This window comes from Lolium perenne, chromosome 4 (genome assembly GCF_019359855.2).
Source record: "Lolium perenne isolate Kyuss_39 chromosome 4, Kyuss_2.0, whole genome shotgun sequence".
NCBI lineage: Eukaryota > Viridiplantae > Streptophyta > Magnoliopsida > Poales > Poaceae > Lolium > Lolium perenne.
In genome coordinates this window covers 386541183-386554307 of record NC_067247.2, presented here as the reverse complement: position 1 = coordinate 386554307, position 13125 = coordinate 386541183, and the positions used below count along the sequence as shown (strand labels likewise).

At 45.4% G+C, this 13125-nt stretch overlaps 1 long non-coding RNA gene across 1 annotated transcript; it reads left to right on the top strand.

The window, feature by feature from the left end:
* The first annotated feature begins 2659 nt into the window (after nt 1-2659).
* Nucleotides 2660-5231, top strand: LOC127297324 (uncharacterized). The gene is made up of 2 exons (XR_007849075.1): nt 2660-2800; nt 5067-5231. It is a non-coding gene; the product is annotated as an uncharacterized lncRNA (long non-coding RNA).
* Nucleotides 5232-13125: the final 7894 nt, after the last annotated feature.

Sequence of the window (13125 nt, the reverse complement as noted above, 5' to 3'; positions counted from 1 at the left end):
TCAGCTCATCTGCGTCGAGGGCATCCCAGTTGATGCACCCAGAGTGGCGACCAACCATTGGAGATGCAGACCCGGAGACACAGATGGCAAATGGGGAGGAGGAGATGGCGAGGGAGAAGGGGAGTATTTATAGCTCCAACGTTTTCAATTTGAAAACGAATTTTTTCGGTCATTGGCGCCATGGTGATTCCCTCCGGTGCTGAAAAATTTCAGTGTTTTTGAAGCTTTTGCCTGCATGCATTCCGCGTGGGAGAGATGATAGAGGCGCGCGATGTCCTCGCGTTGAAGTTGCATGGAGTTGAGAGAGGGAATACCATCGGGAAGATTTAAAGAGAGAAAGATTTGTGGGATTTGTTGGGGGACGACAATCAAGGTAGTATCAGATTGGTTTGGAGAGTATCCAGACTTTCCTAAACTTCCACTACTTACACGTCCTTCCCCTAGTGGTAATTGCGTCCGAAACCAATGAAATTAAGAGCAACTCTGTAGACCCCTCAAACTGTAAACTGTAAATGCGTGGATGCATGACGGAAAAAAACGCGATTTGCGGGCCAAAAAACACTCCCGCAGACGAGACACCCTAAAATTAGACAATAAAAAAGCACCTTTGAGAATATTCCACCATTTTTTTTGTACCACCTTATTCACCTTCTTCCTTAAACGCGCGCCGTCAGCCCCTGCACCGCCCACCCCGCCAACTCGACGGCCCGCCCCGCGAGCGGCCGTCCACTGACATGGGTACACCATGTCGGGTACTCAACATTACCATCCCTGGTGCAAACCCCGGAAGGAATAGGCGAAGCCCACGAAGAATACCGCATGGAGCCGAAGCCCAGTGACTATGTAAAATAGGTAGGCTACGCCTATATCGGGTAAACTGATATAAGCAATGTAACCGATCTGAAGGTGGACTCTGATAGCTAGCCCATTATATAAGGGATAGGAGGAGCCACCGAGAGGGGATCTAGATTCACAACCCGCAACACCCCTGTAACCCTAGTTTGATAATACAATCTTGGCGACTTTCGCCCTTGATCTTACTTTTCGTCGGCTACCTAGTTTAGCTGACCGATCTTTGAATTCACCAGCGCTCTCCTTCCTGAAAACCCAAGTCCATCATTATGGGTATTGATAAGGTTGCCCCTTGTCAATTTACGCCGTCTGTGGGAAGCTTTGGGCGCTGGAGGCATGAGTTCGACGACCTCATCTTCAAGATACAACTCGACGAGATTGGGTGATCAGGTGCGTTTTGGCTCGATAAATTTTCGTCCACGCCCTCCCGCCCTTCTCCTGGCTTTTGGTGACTTTAGTCAGCGGGTGGATCCGGCGGCTGGAAGCTTCGACTTACACATCGGACCACAAGGAGCTATCCACCGATCGGAACCGATCTATTCGGTTTTCACGACGGAAGCATCGACACCAACAACTGCAACATCGACATCGTATGTCAACTCCACAAGCGAAAAACGCTCGACTTAGATGACTGATGGTGCTTATCGTTACGCCGACTTCACACTGTTGGGGAACCCCAAGAGGAAGGTGTGATGAGCACAGCAGCAAGTTTCCCTCAATACGAAACCAAGGTTTAATCGACCAGTAGGAGAAAGGCGTGACTTCTGAAGGTGTTACTGGCTGACTAGTGGCAGGGCGCACTACTGGCGTCAGCAACAACGTGGAACCTGCACACAACACAACCAAAGTACTTTGCTCCAACTTACAGTGAGGTTGTCAATCTCACCGGTTTGCTGAACACAAAGGATTAGACGTATCGAATGGAAGGAGGCGGGCATGGCAATGTAGATGCCTCCGGCGATGATTTCCCCTCCGGCAGGGTGCCGGGAAGAGCTTCAGAACCCCCCAAGATGGGTTCTGCGATGGCGGCCGCGACAGAACTTTTCGTGGATGGAGGCTCGGGTATCTAGTGTTTTCCCGAGAAGATGCATAAATAGGCGGATGAATTAGGTCGGTGGGGCGCCTGGTGGGCCCAGACCACCCCTAGGGCAGGTCTGGCCGCCCTGCTGTGCATCTTCGATCCCTTCGGACTTCTTCTTCGTTTCGATAAAATATTGACTTCGGCTTTTGTTTTGTCCAATTTCGAGAATATTTCCTATACAACTTTTCTGAAATACAAAAACAACAGAAACATGGAACTGGCACTGTGACATCTTGTTAAAAGGTTAGTGCCGGAAATCATGTAAAAGTGCAACGAAGTGTAAGCAAGACATATATAAATTGGTGTAAAACAAGCATGGAGCATCAAAAATTATACATACGTTTGAGACGTATCAATGACACAAAGCAACATCGGCTCCGCTGCAAGCCTAGGAGATCTCGCCGATCCATTCGATGGTGTCTTTTTTGGCTCCAACAGAGACACATCATCTACTCGGGTGCTCCAGCACAATAACTATACATATTTCATCTTGGTTCCAAATATAGATTTTCCAATTTATTATATTATAAATTCTTCCCCCCAATAATATTAATTTTTCCCACCAAACATTGTTGCCAGTAGTGTACTTTGCGCCAATAATTTTTTAATCTTCCCGCTAACCACCCTTAATTACTTTCCCTATAATTTTGTTTATTTTTTCCCACCAAAAATATTTAGCTTCTATATAAACCTTACCGCTAATCGCCCTCATAACTAATCCCGGTTGGCGCTCCAAACTAAATCACGGCGTTATACCAGAAGATTGGATCTCATCTCGTTGCTGGTTCCTCCGTGCTCATGACGGTGTCAAGGATGCGAACCACACCGGAGTCAACGGCACGGCCAGGGGCACGACGAATGACTCAGGTTATTTCTTCTACCAATCTCCTCCACATAGATTGTCTGTAGCGCAGCGCCCCCTTTTGTTCCTCGAAGTGCTCCGTACATCGCCTACGGCCGCCTTGCAGCACTCCTCTATCTCGCCCCCGGGCATGCTCCTCCTTGATTTGCTATCACCAAGTTGCGAGTATGAATCCCTGGCTCGAGCCTCGCCTGATTTCCCGGATGGCTCTTCACATCCCGAAGTCAATAGGGCGCCAGGGGTGCTGCTCCTAGATCTGTTGTGATTCCTCTAGCCGGTAATGTGTCTAATTGATCGTAGTAGTGTTCCACGTTTTGGCTTCCCATGGTTGTCTCATATAGTAATTGTTATACATTCCCGAATCTCATTGTAGTAATTAATAAAATGCAGTGACCAAGATCAGTTTGACAGCGAGCTTCCCCTGTTTCCCAATGTTAGTTCTTCCTCTGATATGCTGTTCAATGTGTTCTGGCGTGTGTGCCGTCGGCCAAGATGTTTCGCGCCTCAGCTGTCCAAGGATGGGCTGTTCTGTCGCTTAGTCTGGTACTGGCCTCATTAATCTTATCTCGAGTCCCCATGGTTTCCCTTATTATGGATTTCTCATTTCTTCATCGTAAATTGGAACGCGAGGGGCCTAAGACTAGTCACAATGGAAAGTATCATAGACTAGTATCATTCATATGATACTAGTTTATGATACAACACCTACAATGCATAGTATCATGAATTAGTATCATAGTTGTATCATATTTAATGTTTTGTAGAATCTCAATGCAAATATGTGTACATGATGTGTTTGCCACTATAATTTTTAGTTTTACGTGCTATGATACCGTATCTACTTATGATACTACTTTCACCTCTCTCCTTATTAATTGATGTGCCACATCAGATTTTTTCCTACATGGCATGCATGATACTACCTATGATACTCCCATTGTGGCTAGTCTAAACAATCCTGCCAAGCGGAGGGCTGTCCATTTTTTTCTTGATGGCCTGCATTGCAATTTTATTTGCTTCGAAGAGGTTAAATTAGCACAGATTGGCAGACCGATTATAGCCTAAGCCCTAGGACCAAGATTCAGTGATAATTTCATCTTCAAACCTGCTGTGGGAACTCGAGGGGGAATTTCATCGCCTGCTCCTCTGAATCTGCCATTGCCCATGAACCTCTGGCTGACACTCCTTGTTTGATCTCTGGGCATGTTACTGACAAGTCTAATAGCTTCTGCTGGACAATTTTTGGGGTTTATGGAATAATTAACTGCTATGTGCGTGCCATATACGAAATTCTAGTATTTTTTTAGATGCTAGGATCTTGCTTTTTTGTACACAGTTGCTAATATTTTCATCATTGTAGAATCCTAAACAAGAGCAACAAAATAACTCCATTATAACCTGATGAAATTGTAGTGACAACTGAAATTGGGCTTTCTCTGAGGCCTTCACTTTCCTTGGAAGTCACATTTGAATTTTTTTTATTTTAGAGTAAGAGTAAGACACAGTAAGCAAGTTCAAGTGCCATATCATGTTTAATTTTTTTTTCATTAAGGTCTATACTGATGTTCAAATTTAGTTAACCCTAATGCATACAATAGCAATTTTCACCAAGGATCATAATGTTGGAAAGAAGATTTATTGGATTTACCATATTACCTTGACTTGTCTAACTAAATCCCATCACGCTATATTCCTACTGAATCCCAACGCATAGATTAGCACAACCTCTTAATGTTCGTCTTAGCTATGGATGCAAGTCAGCTCGTATTTGGACTTCTCAGTTCTCATCGAACTGATGTGTATTATTTCTTCAAACTGTGCATTCTCAGTTCCTTGTTCTTTTTTTTTTGTTCCGTTTCTTTGAAAGAGAGATTGCTTTTTCTGCTTTTTCACTGTACTCACACTTCTAGCAAATGTAGTACTAAAATTTGATGATGGATAAGCAGATGAAATTTAGGGGAATTCGTTTTCATAATGCTTCCCGCTGGTACACTTGATGATATGGTGCAAAGTAATCCCTTCCATTCTACTAAGATACGATTGCTTTCCATCTGTAGGTAAACTTATTTTATTTTATACTTGCTTTATACATTGCGTGTCTTCTGCAATTGACTCAATTTCTGATATTACCTACACAAGGGCACAATGGTGAATTCTACCAGGATGTTGTTGGTACACAACATCCTTACTTCTTAATCATGTATCTGAATGGTGCACAACTTCAATGCTTTGTTAATTCTGAATAACATTTTTTTTATTTCTTGATTGCAGGATCCAAACAACTAGCTGGACTGGACACTAGATGACAGACATAGTTTAGTCTTGGCACTAAATTAGGATGCTAAATTATATATAAGTTTTATTTGATAGATATTTTCTATGACAATTATGATTTTTATGAATCAATATGTATATTATACACATGGTTTTGAATTTTGTAATTGAATGCATGGGTTTTTTACGGTTGCAATATGCTATTACCACAAAAAAATAGTGTTGTGTTAAAACTCGGCCGTCACACCTACATGTTTTGTTGCACTAGGATGTTGCGACGAAGCATTTTATAATGTCACAATAACTTGTTACTATAATTTTTCTGCACGTTGTGATAACTGTTTACCGCCACAAAACTAAGTTTTGTTGAAATAGAGTATCGCCATGAATGTTTACATTGTCGCAGTAGAACTATAATATCGCCACAGAAGTTTACACTGTAGCAGTAGCTTCTCGCTACAAACATTTTATTTGTCGCGATAACTATTTTGCGCCACGAGACTAAGTTTCATTGAAATAGAGTATTGCCATGAAAATTTGCATTGTCGCAATAGCTTCTGGGCTACAAACATTTTCGATGTTGCGATAACTATTTACCGCCACCAAAAGGAGTATGTTGCAATTTCATGTTACCACGATGAGAATGTTTGCTGCTATAAGTTAATGCCACAATGGTAGCGGTTCGTGGCAAAACGTCTAACGCTGCGAAAACAAAAGTCGTTGCCATAGGGTTATTTCCACGATTGGCTATTGCCACGGAGGAGCATGCGCCACGAAATGCGAATCGTTGGAAAAGGTTATTGCCACAAATGTTTGTCGCCACGAACTATCAATCGCCACAATCCATTTGCATGTCGCATTAAGCTATCACCATAAACAAAATTGTGGCATCAAGTGAGTGCTGCCACGGGGAAACTGTGGTAGTTGCCCGAATTTTTGTTGCAATAGCGCATTTTATTGCCACGATTGTGTTTTCGTTGCGATAACCTATTACCATGCGTACAGTCGCAACGCTTGCCAACGAAAGTCATTTTGTAGCAATAGATACATATTGCCACAAATCGGCATATATTGCGACAATTTTTTTTTTGTTGCAATAGACCCGAATCCTTGTAGTGAGGGAGGTGACGGGTGAGGGGATGCCATGTCGATGGGTAGGGGACAGGAGAGGGGGTGCATGTGAGAGAGGGGGGCATCAGGGTGTGGAGGAGTGGTGGTTTGGCTGCATCTGATTGAAATCATGTACAAGAGTGGCATGCACCATCACATGCCCCGGGCACCTCTCCCCCTCTATTTTCTACTTGTTGATTGTGGCATAGGATGCCATGCACATTAGTACACGGTAAGTTGAGGGAGTTGGACAAAAAGGAAATGGCCAAACGATTTGTATGTGACCAAAGAGAGGAATGCAGGTGAGAGAGAGGTCGTGTGAAGGAGTGATGGTGGTAAAAATAGAAAAGGGGTGAGAGGGTGATGTTGCATGGATGGGTGGCATTGCATGGCCGGCCAATTTTTAATTAGCAAGCCAAAAAGGGCTCACCAAGTGTGCATAGGTGAGGAGTGTGAGGGAAAATGAGAGGAAAGATATTTTTGGGAAGAATTAAGAGGAAGAAGAAAGATTGGTTAAGGCATGGTCTATGTGACCATTTTTCAACCTATGCCAATTTTCAGATTTTTGGCAAGACCACTCACAAGTGATGAAGGTTAAGTCAAGGATGAAAATGGGATGAGTTCATTAGCACATGGCTAGAGAAATTTTATAATCAAATTTGGTTGAAAATTGAGAGAGAAAAGTCACCCACAAAAGTGACTAGAAGTTGATCTTGGAAGATCCATCTAAGCATTAGAGGCTTAAGTCCTAGGGTTTAGTGAGAAAGGGAAATGTTATCACTCAAGTAAATAGAGAGAGGTGAAATGCTCCAAGGGTTGGTGTCATGGTTAATTTAATTCAAACCAAAAATAAAGAGGTTCACATGTAGAAAGGGTTTTAGGGTTTTTATTGATTGACACACAATGGGAAATTTCTCAAGCAACACACACACACATTCTACAATCAAATGCAAGATCAACTATATGCATGCAAATTTTAAAGATAGATAAAGTTTTTGTTGGCCCAAAAATTTGTATTCCAAGATTTTAATCAATGCACAAAAGTTGGGTTGTTACAAACCTTCCCCCCTTAAAATGAATCTCGTCCTCGAGATTCGGTGGCTAAGAACTGAAGAGTGCAGGAAAGTCCTTCCGAAGTTGATCCTCTCGTTCCCAAGTGGCTTCCTCCTCGGAATGGTTAGTCCATTGAACCTTACAGAATTTGATCTTCCTTCTTCGGGTGAGACGGATAGCTTCTTCCAGGATCCGAAGGGGTACCTCACGGTAGGTTAAGTCGGTGTTGAGGTCGAGGGTGCGATAATCGATGTTCTTGAAAGTCTCAGGCTTGTCAGGTACTTGGAGGCATCGTCGAAGGAGAGAGATATGGAACACATCGTGGAATTCCGCCAGTTCAGCAGGCAGTTCCAGTTGGTAAGATACTTCACCTCGATGAGCGAGAACCTTGAAGGGCCCAATATATCTGGGGGCAACCCTTTGACGTGAAATCTCTGCATTTCCTTGAGAGGAGTGACGCGGAGATAGGCATGATCTCCAACCTTGAAGGTCAGTTCCCGACGCTTGGAATCAGCATAACTCTTCTGGCGGGATTGAGCGGCCTTGAGGCGATCACGGATCAGTTGAACTTGTTCTTCAGCTTCGTGAAGATGGTCATGTCCAAACACTTGACTATCTCCGGTCTCGGACCAGTTGAGAGGGGTTCGGCAACGACGACCATATAAGGCTTCAAAGGGGGCCATCTGAAGACTAGCTTGGTAGCTATTGTTGTAAGAGAATTCCGCGAAGGGTAGACAATCTTCCCATTTTGCTCCATAGGCGAGGACACAAGCACGAAGCATATCTTCAAGAATCTGATTTACTCTTTAGGTCTGGCCAGCGGTCTGCGGGTGATAAGCAGTGCTGAAGGCGAGCTTGGTACCGAGAGCTTCATGCAGGCTCTTCCAGAATCTCGAGGTGAATTGGGTACCACGATCTGATACGATCCGCTTAGGAACGCCGTGGAGACACAATCCGGGACACATACAAGTCAGCTAGCTTGGTACCATAATAGGTGGTCTTCACGGGGATGAAATGAGCAACTTTGGTAAGTCGGTCAACGATGACCCAGATGGAGTCATGACCACGCTGGGATTTAGGGAGTCCGGTGATGAAGTCCATCCCAACTTCTTCCCATTTCCACTCGGGAACTTGGAGGGGTTGGAGTAGTCCAGCTGGTCGCTGGTGTTCAGCCTTCACTTTCTGGCACACGTTGCAACGAGCGATGAAAAAGGCGATCTCGCACTTCATACCGTGCCACCAGAATTGCTTCTTGAGGTCTTGATACATCTTCGTTCCTCCGAGGTGGATTGAGTAGGGGGTGTCGTGGGCTTCCTTCATTATAAGTTGTTTCAGGTCTTCAACATTGGGTACACACAGGCGTCCCTTGTACTACAAAACTCCTTCAGCATCAATCGTGAATCCAGGAACTTCCTCCCTATCCATTCTACGCTTGATTCCTTCAATACTCTCATGACCCACTTGAGCTTTCTTAATCTGGTCGAATAATGTAGGCTTCAATTCAAGGTTTGCCAGGAAACCATGGCTGACCAACTCGAGGCCGAACTCCTCAAGTTCTTCATATAGCTTGGGTTGAGCAACCTTGATGAGAGCGTTCAACGAATAGGGCTCTCGACTAAGGGCATCAGCTACGACATTGGCTTTACCAGGGTGATAATGAATGCCGAGGTCGTAATCCTTGATGAGATCCATCCATCTGCTCTGCCTCATGTTCAGCTCCCGCTGAGTGAAGATATACTTCAGGCTCTTGTGATCAGTGTAGATCTCGCAACGATTTCCAACTAAATAATGACGCCAGGTCTTCAGGGCGTGAACCACCGCAGCAAGCTCTAAGTCATGCGTGGGGTAATTCATCTCGTGTGGTCGAAGTTGTCTTGACAAATAGGCTATCACCTTGCCTTCTTGCATCAGCACACTTCCCAGACCAAGTTTTGATGCATCGCAATACACATCAAAATCCTTGGTGATATCGGGCATGGTCAAGACGGGGGCTGTGACTAATCTCTTCTTGAGTCCTGAAAACTGGCCTCACATTTGTCGGTCCATTCGAACTTCTCATCCTTATTCAACAGCTGCGTTAAGGGTCTCGCAATGATGGAGAATCCCTCAACGAACTTACGATAATAACCCGCCAATCCTAAAAAGGCGCGGACTTCGGTCTGGTTTGTTGGGGTTTTCTTCTCCATGATGGACTGAATTTTGGACGGGTCGACTGACACTCCACCGGCAGAAATGACATGACCAAGGAATCCTACTTCTTTCAGCCAAAATTCACATTTACTAAACTTGGCGTAGAGCTGATGGTCTCGGAGAGTTCCCAAAACAATCTGCAGATGTTCAGCATGATCTTCTTCATTCTTGGAGTAGACCAGAATATCATCGATGAAAACCACGACGAACTTGTCGAGGTACTTCATGAACACCTTCTTCATGAGATTCATGAAATAGGCAGGGGCATTGGTTAGTCCGAAGGACATCACGGTATATTCAAAAAGTCCATACCGTGTGGTGAAGGCAGTCTTGGGAATGTCCGACTCTCGAACCTTGAGTTGGTGATAACCAGTTCGGAGATCTATCTTAGAGAAAACTCGGGCGCCATTCATCTGGTCGAACAAATCTTCAATCTTCGGGAGGGGGTACTTGTTCTTGATGGTGACATCATTCAGTTTCCGGTAATCCACGCACAGGCGGATAGTACCGTCCCGCTTATCCACAAAGATAAAGGGAGATCCCCAGGGTGATGCGCTCGGGCGAATCAACCCTTTCCTCAACATGTCATCCAACTGCTTCTTCAACTCAACTAATTCTTGGGGGTTCATCTGGTAAGGTCGCTGAGCGATGGGGCAGTTCCGGGGACTAGCTCGATGATAAACTCGATATCCCGATCAGGGGGCATACCGGGTAATTCATCTGGGGAAAACCTCAGGATACTCACAAGCTATGGGTACTTCATGCAGGGCTGGACTGGCGACGCTCTTCTTGCATAAGGCCTTCGAGGATGGCATGGTCGCCACATGCTCAACTACTTCACCATCTTCAAGAGTCAGGGTTATGGCTCGGCGGACAAAATCTATGTGGCCCTTATACTTCACCATCCAATCCATACCTAGAATAACTTCCAGACCTTGCTCACCCAACACTATCAGGTTGCGCGTGGAAACGCTTCCCCTGAATATCTATAGGAACATCCTTGCAGGGTAGATCTGTTTTGGTGGAGGCTCCCGGAATTTCGACTAACATAGGCCGTTGCATGATCGTAGGTCTCAAACCACTCTTTCTAGCGAACGGCTTAGTGACAAACGAGTGCGATGCTCCGGGATCAAACAAGACAGTGGAGGGTACTGAGTTGACAGGGAACGTATCCAGAACAATATCCGGAGCTTCCTGGGCTTTTTCAGCATTGACATGGTTCAGGTGACCTCTGAATGGTCCCGCTGACTTCTTCTGGTTCTGGTTCCTTCCGGCAGTAGTGCGAGCTTGTCCCTGATTTGGATTGGGCGTATTGGGGCGCTGCTCAGTGGTCGCCTTGTTAGGGCACGTCTTGGAGAAATGCCTGGTCTGCCCGCAGGTGAAACATCCATTGGTGGGGATGCGGACAGTGTTGTTCTGGTGGTTGTAATTGGGATTGTAGTTGCTTCCTCCAGAACGCTGAGGGTTGTAGTTGCGATTGGGATTGTTGGGGCGAGGTGCAGGGGGTGGTGCCCTCTGCTGTTGGGGCGCCGGCTTGGGTGGAGGGAAACTGCGGGGTCGCTGAGTGTTGGAGCTGCCTTGCTGCAGCATCGCCTTGCGCTTGCGGTTCTCAAACGCATTCTTGCGCTTGCTCTCAACCATGATAGAGGCATCTACCAGCGATTCAAGGTCTGGGTAAGGAACAGCCACCAAGATACTCTGCATCTCGTCATGCAGACCATTCAGAAAATGGTCCTTCTTCTTCTCTTCAGTGTCGGTGTGTTCTGGAGCATACCTGGATAGAGTGGTGAACTTGTCCATGTATTCCACCACAAATATGCTTCCTTGCCTCAGATTCATGAACTTGTCCTTCGTGAGCTTGATCAGTCCAGAGGGGATATGCGTCTTGCGGAACTTGGCCTTGAATTCTTTCCAGTTGATGACGTGTCCTTCAGCTTGAATAGCCTTGACATTCTCCCACCAGGCACGTGCAGGTCCAGAAAGGAAATGAGTGGCGAATCATCGGCGTCGAGGGGTTCAGTGCACTTGGAGAAGACATGGGGTTGGTGCTCTGAAAATCCTTCAGCTTAGAGCGGTGGTCTCCATCCCCATTCCCGCCATTATTATTGTTGGCGTTGCCGGTAGCAAGCTGAGCGAGGTGCTCAAGGGTAGCAAGGTTAGTTTGGCGCTCCGCACGGGCTGCCTCACGGTCTTCCATCATAAGGCGCAGAAGTTGCGCCATGGTTGGGTCCGGAGGTGGAGGGGGGTTTTGGTCTGACCCACTGGCGTTTCCTCTACGGGTATTAACCATCCTGAAGAAGGATGGATTCATATATTAATGTGGAAACAAAGAGATGGGCAGCCACTTAAAAGGGGAGGGCTTGTTAAAAATGCATGATTTTGAAAACGAAAACACGCAAAAGCAAAGTAGGTAAACGATAGCATAACATAGCAGGGGTGCCAAAGGCAGAAAATAGCATCACACAACAATCATATCCAAACAATCAAGCTCACACTTCGGAAACTACAACAACTACATGAATCGCGCATAGGACTAGTTTCAAGGGACACCTAATATTTGGGGGTATCCTATTCGGATCAACTGAGCTTGTCCTGTCTTCAATACCTCGAGTCCGATGAGTCTGAGTTGGGGAACCTCGTCAAATATATATGTTTGGAAGAGGATGAGACAGTATAATAAGAACCTTCAAATTCGCTAGAATCAGAGAGGTGAGATTTAGAAGCTTTTGAAAAGGTAAGAAATATAGCAGCCAAACTTCTAATATGTAGGAAAATAATTTTAGTAAATAATTTTACCAAAGTAGTATTTTCCTAACTAACGCCCATGCGAACTAAGGTCTCCTACAGTCAGGATGGCTCTGATACCAGCTCTGTGGTGCACCGGACTTACCAGTCCAGAACTCCCTGTTATGCATACAATTTCACGATCCCAAGATCATTCCATCGTGAATACATAACCGAACTGATATCAGATTACATCATCCATTACAATACCGAATTACAGATATTACGGAAGTCTTACATAGGCCATCCAGGCCGTAGTTCAACAAACAGCAGTGGAATTTATTTGACTCCAAACCGCGGTGGAACCCAAGTCGGGCCTTTATCCTACAGGCGGCTGACTGGGAGAGCGTCCTAGTTCGCGTCTTCGGCGTCGTACTCTTCTTCTTCGTGGTACTCCTATTCCAAGTCTGACCAAGTAAATAACGAGGACAACAATGCCAATGAGTACGTTTGAATGTACTCTTCATAACATGCTTTACAAACACATGGAAATGCATTTTGGCTCATACCGAACGTGTCATCTGTAGTTTATTGTACCGCAGTATAATAAAATATTACAAAACTATTTTTACAGTCCTTTCCCACATGAGCGCGCGATTAATGGGAAGTACCACGTCCAGATCCTTAGTCGACACTAGAGAAAAGGATCCACATGGCAGCTTGGCCAGGGACAGGTTAGTTTTTTTTTTTTTGTTGAGAAAAGTGACAATTTAGCGAGAGGCCCAGTCCCCTAGCTCTGCAACGGCCCATATAGACATGAGCAGGCCTCTGAAATGAAATAAGAAACAATATGAGGGGGTTGTGTGAAGTTGCTGAGGAAGAAGAACACTGCCACTCGACGGCTCACGCCCGGCCGCGCAGCCGCCGGTCGCCATTGACGGCTCGCCGGTTAGCTGGGTGCACCGCCAATCGCATACCG